This window comes from Adiantum capillus-veneris, chromosome 30 (genome assembly GCF_014529385.1).
Source record: "Adiantum capillus-veneris isolate H3 chromosome 30, ASM1452938v2, whole genome shotgun sequence".
NCBI classification, from domain to species: Eukaryota; Viridiplantae; Streptophyta; class Polypodiopsida; order Polypodiales; family Pteridaceae; genus Adiantum; species Adiantum capillus-veneris.
This window is the reverse complement of record NC_140960.1, coordinates 104,974,491-104,990,139: the sequence shown is the minus strand read 5'-3', so window position 1 is coordinate 104,990,139 and position 15,649 is coordinate 104,974,491.

The following is a 15,649-nucleotide window of genomic DNA, read 5'->3' as shown; positions in this document are numbered from 1 at the left end:
GCTTTTGGGAGTTCTTTTAACTTTTGGCTTATGAGCTCTTGCTTCTAGACTTTTAGCTTCATAAGCTTTTCCCTTCCAACTCTGTAATCACTTACTCTTGTAATCAATTCTCAGACTTCATCTGAGTTTAAGCCTGTTGTACAATATACTGATTATCTTTGTACTACTGATCTAAGTCTATAATACCATTCCCAGTCTTCCAGTTTGTGTCTTCCATTTCAATACAATTTTCTAGTTCAGTTATCTGTTTCAGTCTAGTACTTAATTCCAATCCTTAATAACTGAACCGCCTAGATAATTAATAGCTCTGAACTCTAACACTGGAATAGCTGTCTAAAGAGACTAGCTCTCATTCCATTTTGGCGATCACAGTGGTTAGAGCTGATTGCTCTTAGACCAACGAGCTCTGTCTCCGAGTTAGAATGCATAGCTACAAACATGCCGCCGAGAGTCAGTCATGGTCCAAAATCGTCAACCCGGTTGTGCACTGATTCCACACGAGTCGACCCTATTCTAGAAGTGTCAGAAAGAGAGTCTGATACTAAGAGGGACCCCGAGAGTGAGACTGAGGCTCAAGAGGAGCAGAGTAATGCTAAAGAGGATATAGACTCTCAGCATTCTAGTCACTCAAGGAGGAGAAGGGCTGAGCGTGAGGAACACAAAACAAGGACTCAAGGTTCTCGGTCCACACACAAGACATTTGAGGCCAAGGGTAGCAAAGGCAGTCGTCATAGTACAAGCAAGAAGGACAAGGAAGGGACTGAGATTGAAACTAAAATCTAAGGTCAGTGGGATATTGACATTGATCATTACATGATGTCATACAGACGCAATCAAGCTACCAAGACCAGAGGAACCGAAGATGCTTCATACATGCATGATTACACTACTTTATTAAAGATCTCTTTTCAAGTCTTCAAAGGCGGGGAAAAAGATGATCCTGATGTCCACATTCAAGCCTTTGAGCAATATGCCGAATTAAAGAATATTGATGAAGATGACTGGGGAGAATATTTCCCTCAAACACTGAAGAATGCGGCAAGAAATTGGTATTACCACTATCGAGCTTGCCAGCTCAGGTCTTATAATATACTGATCAAAGCTTTCAGACTTGATTACTCATACAACAGAGGCGATGAAGACATTCTTTGTTAGCTAGACAAGATCAAGCAAGGAAAATTGTCTATAAGAAGCTATGTGTAAAAGATCAAAGAATTGACAAGGTAGTTGCAAGAACCACCTTCAAAAAAAAGACTGCGTGCATGGTTTCTGAATGGGTCCATAGCAAGAAGCTGAGAGAGCAAGAGATACCTGCACCTACAAAGAAGTTTAATGACATGGTGCAAAGAGCTCTAAAGCTTGAGCAGCAAGCCAAGAAGGAGCAAAGCCATAAAAAGCGAAGGTCTAGCAATAGCAACTCTTATACGGAGAATTCTAACTCTAGTGAGACTTCCAGCAATTCTGATAGTAGTTCAGAAGAAAAGAGAAAGGACAAGGCTAAGAAAGAGTCTTGGTCCCAAAAAATCGACGAAATGGCCAGGCAGATTGCTAAAATCAGTCAGACCAGACAACCAATCAAGAAGATGGAAACCTGTGCTTCAAATGCAAATCCAGAGATCATGTTTCCAATGAATTCCCACAGTGCACGTACTGCAAAGCATATGGCCATCTGTGAAATAACTATGGCATTTGAATCCATCATTTTCTATCAATTCACCTACATGGAGGCACATCGAGACTCATTGGCCTAAGTTCGGGCTAGAGCCTCGACACTTGAGGCTTAGGTTGGGAAGTGACGTTGTCAATCCCTTTGGCACCAATTCTACATCATGGAGAACTTGGCCCTTCGTGATGATCAACTAAAATGTTCCACCATGGGAGACTACTAATATACTTCTCTCTTTGCTTGTGCCAAAGAATTATAAAGTGACAAATATTGATGTCTACCTCGAGCCCCTCATCAAGGAGTTGAAGGAGTTGTGGATGGGGATCTCCATTGTTGATGTTTCACTTCCAAAGGAGAGAAGAGAGTCCATTTTGAGGGGTATTCTTATGTGGACCATGCACTACTATCTTGGCCTTGGAGAGATTTTTGGTATGTTATGTTCATTCTTGTCTCTCTCTTTACCATTTGAAGTTTGAAGCGTTTCTCTAACGATATGATATGAGTGCAGGGTTTTCCACATCGGGTCACAATGCCTCCCCTACATGTGGGCCATCATTGGTGACAAAGTGCCCAGATTCCTTACACAAGGTAATCTATCCAAAAAACCATCGATTCCTACCCCAAAGTCACAACACATACAAGGATCCAACAAATGGAAGACACCTCTAAATCTTACAATGGCAGATTGGGAAACCATTTGGGAAGAGCACTAGGGGAACACTACAATAGTGATCCACCCCTGTCTACTCCACCAAAAGGTATATCAGGGTACTCCATACTTTCAAGGCTTCCATATTTGAAGGACTTAAAAATACATCTCTTGGATCCCATGCACATATTTAATAATATTGCTCACACCCTATGGGACCACATTACGAGCAAAAAGAACTATTTGGGGGCTAGGGGGGATTTGAGGGTCTTGAAGCGTCTCCCACCTTTTCCACTCCATGTTGAGTCCCAAATGGGAATATTATGCTTCCTAAAGCCCCATGGAATCTAAGCAATGATGAGCTAGATCAAGTTAAGTGTTACATTGCATCCATTCGTACACCCATTGGGTACATGAGGTCACTAAAGGAGATTTCACAAAGGCAAAGAAATGTGGAAGCATTCAATTATAGGGGTTGAAGACCCATGAATCCCAAAAGATGCTACATGTAATTCTTTCTTTCCTTTCTATCCTCTCCCTTATTTTTTTTAGATATTGAATTTTGAGTAAGACTAAAATCATATGGTATTTTAATATTTTAAGATTGCAGTTCATTTTGGCAACGAGTATGTGCATGTGTCGTGACAAGAAAGTGAGGGAAGCTATATTCAAAATCAAGAGTTAGTAAGGTACCTCATATCTCTATTCAACCAATCTATTTTCTATATATACTATATCTTCTATTGTGGTATCTTGCCCCTAGATGACATCCTCATGTTGGAGAGGAGAGATAAAAAAACATTTTCTTTGTCGACATAGCTTTGGACATGAAGCCTCAAATTCCCAATCAAGGGAGTAACGGAGGCTTTCTATCCCTTGAAAGCTCCATCGATAGTTATAGTATCTCCCATCTTGAAATCTTGAATGCTCAACTTAGTGGCCAACTCCGTTGATATGAAGTTGTGAGTAGATCCAGGGTTAAATAGAATAAGGGAATCATTCTCCCTTACTTTTCCCCAAGCATAGGAGAGGTATGAGCCTTTGCAATGAGTATCCTCTTTTGGAGCGTCAACAATGGAAGCTCTAGGAGTGTCATTGAGTACATTCCTTTTTGGGGCAAGAACGATAACCATGTCCTTGCTCCCCACACTTAAATCTTTTATGGTCTTTATGAAAGGCCTCTAATTGTTTGGGAGAGCTCTTATTTTTACCTTTATAAGCGCCTTTCTCCTTGGCCTTGTTGGTGTTGGTGTTGGTGTTGCCTTGAGAAGAGTTTTGAGCATTGCTCTTCCCTTTAGCTTCATTTTGATTCTTGTTTCACATGGGCTTGAAATTTCTTCTCCCCCCTTGTTGGAAATTGATCCTTGAAGCAACCATAGTGTGGTGGATGACTTCAGTGATAGTGCTAGGTCGTTGTGAGTTGACATATTCGGCCATTTCTTCAGGTAATACCACACAAAATTGCTAATTTTTTTGGAGAAGTCTATCCTTTGAAAGACTGTCATTTGAGATGTAAATCCCAAAACTTGTCTTCATATTTGTGGATAGACTTGTTGAAGAGCAGCTTCAAGATCGTCCATTTGATAAGCACTTTGTCCTTTGCATCGCTCACAAGGAATTGCTTCATGATGGAAACTTGTAGAGTTTTCCATGTCTTTGGGGCCTCGCCATTGCCACAAAGGCTAGCCCACCGTTGACGAGCAGACTTCTAGAAGTGGATAGCTACATGGTGTATCTTGGAGGACTCTGTGAAGCTTTTGTCTCCAAAGGCCACATCAAATTGTTGGGTGAAGGCCAATACGTTGTCGGTGGCACCAAAGGTGCCATCATAGGTGAGAAAAGAGATACTCTTTCGTCCCTCTTTATATTTCTTAAGCTTTTGGGACCTTCGCCATGCATGATAAGTTTTGTGATGTCCTCTCCTCTTGTATTCTGTAGGAGAATAACTATTTCTTTCGTCGGAAGAGGAGAAAGGTGAAGAAGAAGAAGAAGAGGGTGACCTCTTTCTTGCCTTTTTCTTCCTTTGTTTCCTCTCTTCCCTTTCGGAGTGACAAGGAAAAGGACTATGGCTTGATCGTTTCTTCTTGGTAGGAGTTGGCGATAGTCTAGACCGCCATCTTCATGGAGCCACATATTTAGAGGAACTTAGGGATTCACTTCTTTCTCGTTCTTTGGATTCCTCCTCCCTTTTGGGAGAGAGTCTTCTTTTGGGAGTCTCATCAACAGGCCTCTAAACTCTCTCCTCTTCTTGGAGAGGAAGGGAAATCCCATAAGCACGAAGTTGTTGGGTAACTTCGGCTTGCAAAGGAGGTTTGACCATAGCTTAATGCAACTTAGTAACAAGATAATTGATAAACACGGGGGCATCATCATTAGCACCTTCATGTGAAAAATCAAAGTTATCAATGTTCATTCTACTCTCTTCGTTATTGCCAGTCATGCTAATTATACTTAGTGTATTCTTTGGCAATTCAAACCTTAGTTGCTACTCCTCTTAGCCTTTGAAAATAAGCACTTAAGTATCTACACCCATCGCTCGAATTGGTTAATTATAGAGAGTAGTGGAGTGGGTCTAGCATAGAAAAACTGCCAAGGGATAGCTCCTTTCGGACTTCTTATGGCTCAATAATGGTAAATCTGTAGGCAAGTCTAAAAAGACCCCATTCTTAAGACCAAATCTCCTGAGGTGTGTGTCATATCCCAAATAGTGGCCACAACAAAACTCATAATATATCCCAATTCCACATGCCCTAACATAACCGGATTTACTTAGAGTCGTCCCCCCTCCAAAAGACATTTGTATTATAGATTCTCCCATCAAGAGAGACTTGGTACAATAGAATCTTTGTGTTCCTTGTGAACTTGGTGATGCTTTGAAGATGGAAAGCTTCATGCATCAAAAACATAGCATAAACTTTGAAAATATCATTAACTATCCCAAGCCTCAGTCCCAAGGCCTCAAACACCTTCGAAGGTGGAGAGAGCTAGCGGGGAATGAGGGTAGGGAAGAGGAAGAAGAATCATCCTTAGGAGAAAGAAATAGTTTCTCACTTATCATCACTCTTCTTGCTTAGCATAGCATAACAGCATAGTAATGAAGATGAAGAAGATGGCAAGAGTAAGCATTAAAGCATGGCTCTTGGTGGTTGGTTATTTGCATTCCATAGCCAAGAGTGTTGGTGTAGGCTCTCCACTTCTCAACAAGCTTGGAGAAGGAGATGGAGCTCTTGCACTTTGCACTCCGCACAATGAGATAATGTGTGTGTGGGGGGGAGCATACCCCCCTCTCATGCTTGGTCCACCTCTCTCTCTCTCTCTCTCTCTCTTCTTGTATTATTTAATTATTTCATTTGGACATGTGTCCTTTTTTCCTCTTTGAGAGAAAGAACTTAATTATTTATTTTTATGCATCTAAATTCTCATTGGACCCCTTTAAGAACTATCCAATAGGATTCAAGAACATCATGAGGGCCACATGTGGAGGATCATTTGAACATGTGTCTTTTATGCTTCTTAAGTAATTTGGTTTGAATTGAATACTTTAAGCACTTAGTTAATCAAGCATGGAAACATATTATGCCTCTTGAGAGTTTATCTTTGAATTGAACACTTCAAGAACCTTAGTCATTTAAGCATAAAAATCACCTCAAGATTTGGGAAAGGTTCTCACAAACACTTTAAGCACTTTAGTTAGCAACAAGCACCTCACGCTTGGGTAGGATTCCCACCTCAAAATAAGGCATAGCTTTGCCTAAGGTCAAAGGACTTTCTAACACTAACTTTTGGAGGTCTTTAATGAAGATAACCCTAAGGTCTTTAAGCTCCATTAGATGCACGTTGCTCTTTGATAGACTACCTCCTTTTGGACCCCTATTGAGATGTAATCATCTTTCCTCCTGGTCCCTTGCTGAAGTAAATCTAGAAGCACTTATTGCAAATTGCTCTTTGGTAAACCATCTCCTTTTGGACCCCTATTGAGATGCAACCATTTCTCCTTTTGGTCCCCTTTTGAAATAGGTCTAGAAGCACATATCTATATTCTAACTCTTGTTCCTCTTTTATCTTCCCATATTAAATGATTAGTTTGATATGAGAAAATACTTTGGTAAAGTTAGATATTATATTTTAAGGCACTTTTTGAAATGTAAAAGATGCGCAGTCTCATGCTTTGATTGTGTTATCTATGAAGTGCGCTATTAATCCTCAGACTTGTTGATCAAAATTTGCAAAATAGGCTTGGGATATTCTGGCTAATCTTTATGTAAGTCACAATGAGGATAAAGGTGCATTACTGCGTAAAGAGCTGGAGTCAAAGATTATGCATGAGGAAGATGAGATGGACACTTTCCTTGCTGATGTCAAGGATATCAATGAGAAACTTTGTGAGATCCCCAACCCGCCAATACCAAGATCGGGATGGGATCCTTGACAGGTCTCTAGGTCTGATAAAAATTATATTCTCCAAACAAGAAAAATCCAAGGAATAGACCTTTACCATTGACAATGGCTTGGGTCTATAGCCTTAGAAGAAGACCTAGTCCTGTCGCGCAGCGGAAACGGGACAACGTAAATTAAAAGTCCAAAAAATATTTCGGCCCTTAAACTTTCCCAAATTGGGCTACGGTATCCTCAATCAACGCTTTTTTCCCCTAACAATTGTGAGGGCACAGCCGCTGGTGGACTCCTCTTCCAAGTGAAGAAGTTTTCTAAACGTTTTTAGTGCGCAGGGATGGATAGTTACCTGAATAATCAGGTCCATCCGTCCATGATTGACAACCTTAGTCAATCCCCACTTACCACCCCGCACTCACACATGATTCAATTATTTTCTAATTACTATCACATTGTTTTAACACTTAAAATAATGATTTCTTTTAACTTTTCTTCACAAAAATTCCTTCAATCAATCATTAAAGACAGCATTGAAAGCATTCTTTTAGAAAATAGACATCTTTAAACTTAAGACAGGATACTGTCAATCAAAACATTGTCCATAATAACCATGACCAGTATACTCTTCTTGTCTCAAGACCACCTAAGGGTGAAAAAAATGGCACTCATTCCTTATTCACAATCTGGAGTGGATAAACCCCGGCCCCACCCAAGGTTCCGGGTGCCCATACACAAAACTAGTTTCCCATACAACCGGGCGGCTCCCCTAGGATAAAAAACGGTATCCTTACTTATGTAGAAACATCAAAACATGACACGGAGTAGAAACTCAACGTTCATGGGAGTAACCGACTTATCCGTGGCTGGAAAGCCATCATTATCATCAATTTATACCAAGGAGTCAGAGGTGTTTTGAGACAATCTGTCCTCAGGGTGATCAATCATATCTTTCCTAATTCAATCAGTTTTAACCCAAACAATTCTTTCCTAAATTATAAACAAATGCACGTTGGAATTTACCTTTCGTTTTTGGTCAATTATTCCTTTCCTGATTCTCTCACTCCTTACGTATGCAATGCTAACTTATAAAAGAACTTAAACTATTTAAAGACTTAATTGAATAATGGAAAACCCACCTAGGACTGATCGGCCATCTGCTGCTACGCTGGCGCCTGAAGACTCTCCTCCGTAGGCCTACTACTAGGCCCAGTTGTGACGCTCTAGTTCTTTTTAGAGTTATACCCTCATCCTCATATGTAGGATTGGCTCGGGTCCTTTTAGGTGCCATAAATTCTTATCCTTATAAAAAGGACGTCTAATCATTAGGTAAATTATTCAAAATCTAGACTTAACCTTTGTATTCAATTGTAACCCATCCAAGGTTAGATTTATAGTCTTAATTGGTAAATTCTTGACCTAGTAATTTCTTAATATAGGCATGATAAATTTTTTCACAACTTCCCTAAGGGTTTTCTAAGCTCTTCTAATTTACTTATAATTTTCTATATCTTTTTCCTAATTTCTCCATCGAATTTTAAGCTTGGAATCTACTTATTTTGAGCTTAATTTTATTTCTATTTATTTTTTCTTAAAGATTTCATTTCCTCAGCTTTATATCACAGGTTTACACTTACTATAATTTTCCTAAAAGCTTTTGACTGCAAAGTCTATTTATTTTAATTAATCTTTTGCTAAAAATAGGACTTTTGGTCAATTATAGTTTCCTAAACTCATTAATTAACTATGGTATAATTATCACAAGTAGATAAGGATTTTTGTGACCTTTGGTAATTATCGTAGTATTTTCCAACTTAATTTTATAATTTATATCTTTCATTTTTAGATAAAATTAGTATAATTTGACTTAAATAGATATCTATACTACTTTCTAATTTTGAAATAATTATAACCACCTCTTTATTATGTAATCTAGATCTAATGAATAGAATGTAATCATATAACATGATTTACTAATTTCTCCTTTTAAATTTCAGCAAGAATTGGTATATTTTGACATAGATAAATATCTATACTACGTTTCTAACCTTGACATAATTATCACAAACTTTTCATCATGTAATTTAGCTCTAATAAATAGCATGTAATCATATAGCATGAGTTACTAATTTTCCTCTTTAGTTTTCAGCTAGAATTAGTATAATTTGACTTAGATAAATATCTATACCAAGTTTCTAACCTTCACATAATTATCACAATATTTTTATCATGTAATATAACTCTGATAAATAGTATGTACTCATATATCATGATTTGCTAGCTTTCCCCTTCAATTTATCCTTAAAAATAGTATTTTTCAACTAAAATAATTAGCTAAACTAATTATCTATCCTTATGATAATTAACACGGGTTTTTTAAGATGTTTTTTACCTCTTATATTTATCTCAAAGCTTTTTGGATTAGTTTTCTATTTTTGCGCTTTTATTTTCCCTTAAAAATAATATTTTTCTGCTAAGATAATTAATTAAACTAATTGTCTGAGATTAAGATAAGTATTACGGGTTTCATAAGATGTGTTTTTTCTCTAATAATTATCTCAAAGCATTTTGGATTAGTTTGCTATTTCCCCCTTTTATTTTTCCCTGAAAATAATGTAATTTTGTTGAAATATTTAGTTAAACTAATTATCTGAGGTTAAGATAACTATCACGGGTTTCATAAGATGTGTTTTTTCTCTGATAATTATCTCAAAGCATTTTGGATTAGTTTACTATTTTTCCCTTTCCCCCCCCCTAAAAAGAGTGTAATTCTGTTGAGATAATTAGTTAAACTAATTATCTGAGATTAAGATAATTATCATGGGTTCCATAAGATGTTTTTTTTCTTTTATAATTATCTTAAAGCATTTTGGATTAGTTTGCTATTTTCTCCTAGAAACAGTGTAATTCTAATAAGATAATTAGTTAAACTAATTATCTGAGGTTAAGGTAATTATCATGGATTCCATAAGATATGATTTACCTCTGATAATTATCTCAAAGAATTTTTGATTAATTTGATCATTTTCCCCTTTACTTTTCTCTTAAAAACAGTGTAATTCTGCTTAAATAATTATAAAACTTACTCAAAAAATTAAAAGATAATCTTCCTAGCATAATGACAATCTAACACAGCTCTGATAATTATCTCATCTTAATCTAAATTTTATTAGGATAAATATCATTAATTTATGGTTAAAATGAGTAATTTCAGCCATAATATAATATAATAATTAATTAGCTTAGTGTAAGCTTAATCTCAATAATCAGCAGAGAATTTTGAATTAGGAGAGAATTTTAGAGTATACATAGGTTTAATCTTCAATTAATTAAGAAAAATATAAATAGGTTAACATAGTCTTACTAATTAAAAAAAGGTTAGTGCTAATTACCGTTGATTAACCAACTAGAGCTTTGCTCTCTAGTGATTTTTGCGTAGAGGTTCCTCTAGATGAGAGAGAATGTACCAAGGCTCCGAGTCTGTCCGAAATTGTGAAGCAAGGGGTCCGATTTATAGGTTTCTGGCACTCACAAGCTCTCATAGGCTGAAAAAAGCAGTTACATGCAGGTCAAGCAACCCCCAGGCTCAAGATGACGCCCCCTGCTGCTAAAATTGGCTTGGGCAGGTTCATCATAGCCTCACACAGCCCCCCAAGCTTCCAGAATCAATTTCTACTATTTTTCCTGACTTTTAATGATTAAACTTGGAAATATCCGCAATTTCTAGAACCTTAGGATAAAAAGTCTTTAGCATTAATAATTACTAAAACCATTGAATTTTACCTAACTAATTAGATTCATTGTGTAACCTTTTAGAGCCCGTAACTTTTCCAGATTTTATCAAAATTCGGTTCTGAAAAATTCTAACCCTAGTAAAGCTCTGGTTATGGTTCCAAAAATACCAATATTTGCCAGAATTGGATCATTCTACAATGTTTTCTCAACATCCAAGTTAATTTGATCAGCTTTGTAAAATTTCTAAGGTTTCAGAAACTGGAAACCTTACAAACTTAATTCTGGAGGTGGTCATTTTTTAAAGCTCCCTTGTGCAGGCTGTTCTTGATGCTTTGCTAGATTCTTATCAGACTTTTGTTAGTACTTGGAGACTTATGAACCAAGGAAATCTAGAAGTTGTCAAGTTTGATGATTATGCACATTTCGATTGCAAGATTCACTCTCTAGGAAAAACATGGCTAAACAACATGCAATTGAGAAGGTCTTTATTATACTACTCAAAGAAAAGGTGGTAATAGCAATGTAGCCACTTCTCATAGTTCTTCTGCGAGTGGTAAATCACCTATTCCTAATGCTTCTTCTTCTAGAAATTTGTCTAGGAATTCTAGTGAAAAGGGCAAAAAGAAGATGCATTGCCATTATTGTAAAGCTAGTGATCACTTGATCAAGCAGTGAAGGCAAAAGAGGCTAAGAAGAAAGTGGCTAGTTCCACTACAAGTGCAGCTATTGTTGAGTCTTCTATGAAAGGAGATTGTGATGTTGATGTTTATGCAGAATGGGTCTTTAATGGAGAGTGCACTTATGATCCTTCTGTCCATGATGCTTGTATGTTAGTTTTTGCAGATACTCATATGTGGTACTTTGACATTAGTGCTACAAAGCACATTACGTCTCATCGTGACTTGTTTACCTTTCTCAACAAGGATGTCCCTAATGGGAATTTAGTCACGTGCGCCAACAATGCATCTTATCCGATTACGGGAGTTAGAAAGATTGTGCTTACTGGTGAAAATGGAAGGTCTTTCACACGTGTTGATGCATTGTATGTACCTGGGATCAAGAAGAATCTTTTGTCTCTAGTATCTACACTTGCTAGGCTTGGTCTTGTAGTCAAATTTGTGGATGATAGATGTATAATACATGGTCTCAATTTTTGTGATAAAATTGTTCCATGTACAAGTGTGGGTAGAATTTTGTGTTGGAATTAGGGTTGCAGAGAAACACACACAGCTTGGAGAAGACGAAGGAAGCTCAAGGCACACAATAGAGAGTATGTTACTTAGTGTGCAATGGAAAGATAGATAGCCCTAGAGTGATGGGCGTATATACAATGCACGGGGGAAAAAACCTCCTAAAGAGGGAAAAAATGCCCCGGCGGTCCTAGTGTGTTCACACACATCACTACCACATGTATATGGTAACAAATCCCCCCTGGAGTGATGCGGTGAACGAGAGCTGGCACATGAGTAAAGGGAAGTGCCATGCCCTGAGGACAGGATCAGTCCACAAAGGGGAGTAAGCCCAAAGCTTTGCGGAAAGCTTCAAGCTTCTCGTGAGACAATGCTTTTGTGAAAAGATCTGCAAGGTTGTCCTGTGTTGGCACATAAGCCAAGCTGATCTCTCCTGATGAGAGCCTCTCCCTGACATAGTGGTAATGCACCTCAATGTGCTTTGTGCGAGCATGAAAAACTGGGTTCCTCGCAACTGCCAATGCGCTCTGACTGTCAGTGTAGATAGTGTTGGCAGTGTCCTGTCCAACACCCTAGTCAGCCATAAGGCGTCTGAGCCAAACACACTCAACCGTAGCTGTGAAGACTGCCCTGTACTCAGCCTCACAACTCGAAGTGGCCACAGTAGGTTGCTTCTTGCTCAACCATGATATACATGAACTGCCAAGCATGAAACAAAAACCACTTGTGGACACTCGCGTGTCAAAACAACCAGCCCAATCTGAGTCCGAAAAAGCATGTAAGTCTGGCGGCAATGATCCCCCCTTGGGATAAAACAAGCCAAGATGTAAAGTGCCACTAAGGTAGCAGAAAATCCTCTTGACAGCCTGCCAATGCTTAGACCCTGGGCTATGCATAAATCTGCTGACCTGCGAGACTGCAAACTGAATATCTGGCCTCGTGTTGCATACATAAATGAGGCAGCCAACAGCAGTTTGGTAAAGAGTGACATCAGGAGGATCGCCAGCATCATGTAGACTCAACTTCAAACCTGTTTCCATGGGAGTGGCAATAGGTTTGCAATCCTCAAGTCCAAACTTACATAGCAATGTCTCTATGTAACTTTTCTGACACAAGGCAATACCACCATCACACTGCTTAAACTGTATACCCAAGTAATGATGCAACAGCCCCAAATCTTTCATCTTGAAAGTAGCATTCAAATCAGCCTTAAATTCAGCAATATGTCTCTCATTTGGTCCAGTGATCAGCAAATCATCAACATAAAGAACCACAATGAGAAATACATCATCCTCACGCTTTACATACAATGTGCTTTCTGTTGGACTGTTACGAAAGCCTCGTTTAACCAAATGAGTGTCAGCTTTCTCATACCAAGCACGAGGAGATTGCTTCAACCCATACAAAGCCTTCTTACATTTGCACACTTTGTCCTCTTGTCCTTTTATGACAAAACCGCGAGGCTGCGTTACATAAACTTCCTCAAATATGTCACCATTCAAGAAAGCAGTAACAATGTCTGATTGATGTACATCCCAACCAAAATGAGCTGCCAATGCACATAGAAAATGCACAGTAGTCATACGACAAGTGGGAGCAAAAGTCTCTTCATAATCTATGCCTTTTTGTTGTGCATAACCCTTTGCAACAAGTCGAGCCTTATGGCGATCGATCTCACCATCCGGCTTGCATTTCAACTTGTAAACCCACTTCGTACCAATGGCCTTTTTGCCAGGAGGCAAATCACATAAAGTCCATGTGTCATTCTCTATAAGTGCATCATATTCTGACTTCATGGCAGCAATCCAATTTTCTGAATTCTGTGCTTCATCAAAAGACAGAGGCTCCTCAACATCATGTAAACTAGACACAGCCAAAGCATAACAATCTGATGCATAAGATGCATGGCGAGATCCTGAACGAGTACGACTAGGTAAAGGTGCATCCAATTTACTGTCACGCAAAGTGTGCACCAGCCATTTTGGCATACCTCTAGCCTGCTCATTTTCAGCCCTTTCCTCATCAAGTACATCATGTACATCTGCATCAGTAATAGGCTGTTCTAAAACATTTTCAGAAACCCCCATAGGCTGTACATTTTCCTCATTGGAACTTACATTCGTATTTCCACCACTGAAAAGAGGCAACAAAGTGTCATAAATGTCTTGTGAGCTTACATTACTGTCTCTAGTACATGACAACAAGGGCTGAACAGAGTCTTCCACAAACACTACATCCCATGAAACCAGAATACGTTTTGTTTGCGGATGATACAACCTATAACCTTTGCTTTCAGCACTATAACCAACAAAAATACATTTGACAGCCTTATCATCCAATTTTCTGCGCTGCACTTGTGGCACCAAAGCATATGCCAAACAACCAAAAACACGCATGTGCTCAATAGAAGGTTTTCTATCATGCCATGCTTCATATGGAGTAATAGACTGCAAAGCTTTCGTAGGACACCTGTTAAGTACATAAGTGGCACACATGATGGCCTCAAGCCAAAAAGAATGCGGCAAAGCTTGACTTTTGACCATACATCGTGCCATTTCCGTTAGTGACCTGTTTTTCCTCTCAGCAACACCATTTTGCTGAGGTGTATAAGGCACTGTACATTGGTGTTTTATCCCATGACTAGCCAGAAATGCATTAAATTCATGAGACATATACTCCCCCCCTCGATCGGAACGAAGGGTGCCCATAGTACATTTTGAGACATTTTCAGCCATAGCCAAAAATTCTTTGAAGCACATAAAAACTTCGGACTTCGCTTTAAGCGGAAATACCCATGCATGCCTGGAGTAATCATCAATGAAAGTCACGAAGTACAGGTAATTTCCCAAAGACGGAGTTTGCATGGGCCCACAAACATCACTATGCACAAGCTGCAACCTGCATGTGGCCCTAACTGAACCATCCTTTGGAAACTTAGAACGCTGCATTTTACACAGAATACAGCCTTCACAAACATGTTTGACAGGTGCTTCAAGAGGCGGCAAAGAAGCAACCATATCAGATTTCTGCAAACGCAGCAAACTGGCAAAATTCAGATGACCAAAACGTGCATGCCAAAGTTTTGCATCTGAAATAGCCCTTGAATCTACAACAGCATTTGCAAAATTTTGTCCACACTTGTCATACAAAGTGAGCTTATACAGCCCACAGCACAAAAGCCCAGATGCAACAATTTCATCACCAAAACTGAGATCATGAACTGTACATCTGTCATCCACAAATTTGACTACAAGTCCAAGTCTAGCAAGTGCGGATACAGACAAGAGATTCTTCTTGATCCCAGGTACATAAAGTGCATCAACAAGTGTGAAGGAACTGCCATTAGCAGCAGTGAGCACAATCTTTCCAACTCCCTGAACTGGATAAGAGGCGGTGTTGGCACAAGTGACTGAATTCCCATGAGGGACAGACTCGAGAGAGGTAAACAATTCACGATGTGAGGTAATGTGCTTTGTAGCACCACTGTCGAAATACCACACATGTGAATCTGCAGCAACTGACAAGCATGCATCATGGACAGCAGGATTGTAAGTGCACTCTGCGCTAAAAGCCCATTCTGCATCAACATCAGCATCACAATCTCCTTTCACAGAAGACTCAACAATGGCTGCATTTGTAGTGGAACCAGCATTTGCAGTGGAACCACCCTCTTTCTTCTTAGCCTCTTTGGCCTTCAACTTAGGACACGACTTGATCAAGTGATCATTGGCTTTACAATAATGGCAACGCATCTTCTTTTTTCCCTTATCACCAGAATTGCCAGACGAAGTGCTGCCACCAGAAGCATTAGGAACAGAATTTTTGCCACTCGCAGCAGAACCATAAGAAGTGGCTGCATTACTGTTACCACCCTTTCTTTGAGAAGCAATAAAAGCCTGTTCAACTGCACGCTGCCTAGTCCTGTTTTTTCTAGAAAGTGACTCTTGCAACAGCAATGTGCATAATGCATCAAACTTGAAAACTTCAGGATTTCCTTGGGTCATCAGTCTCCAAGTACTA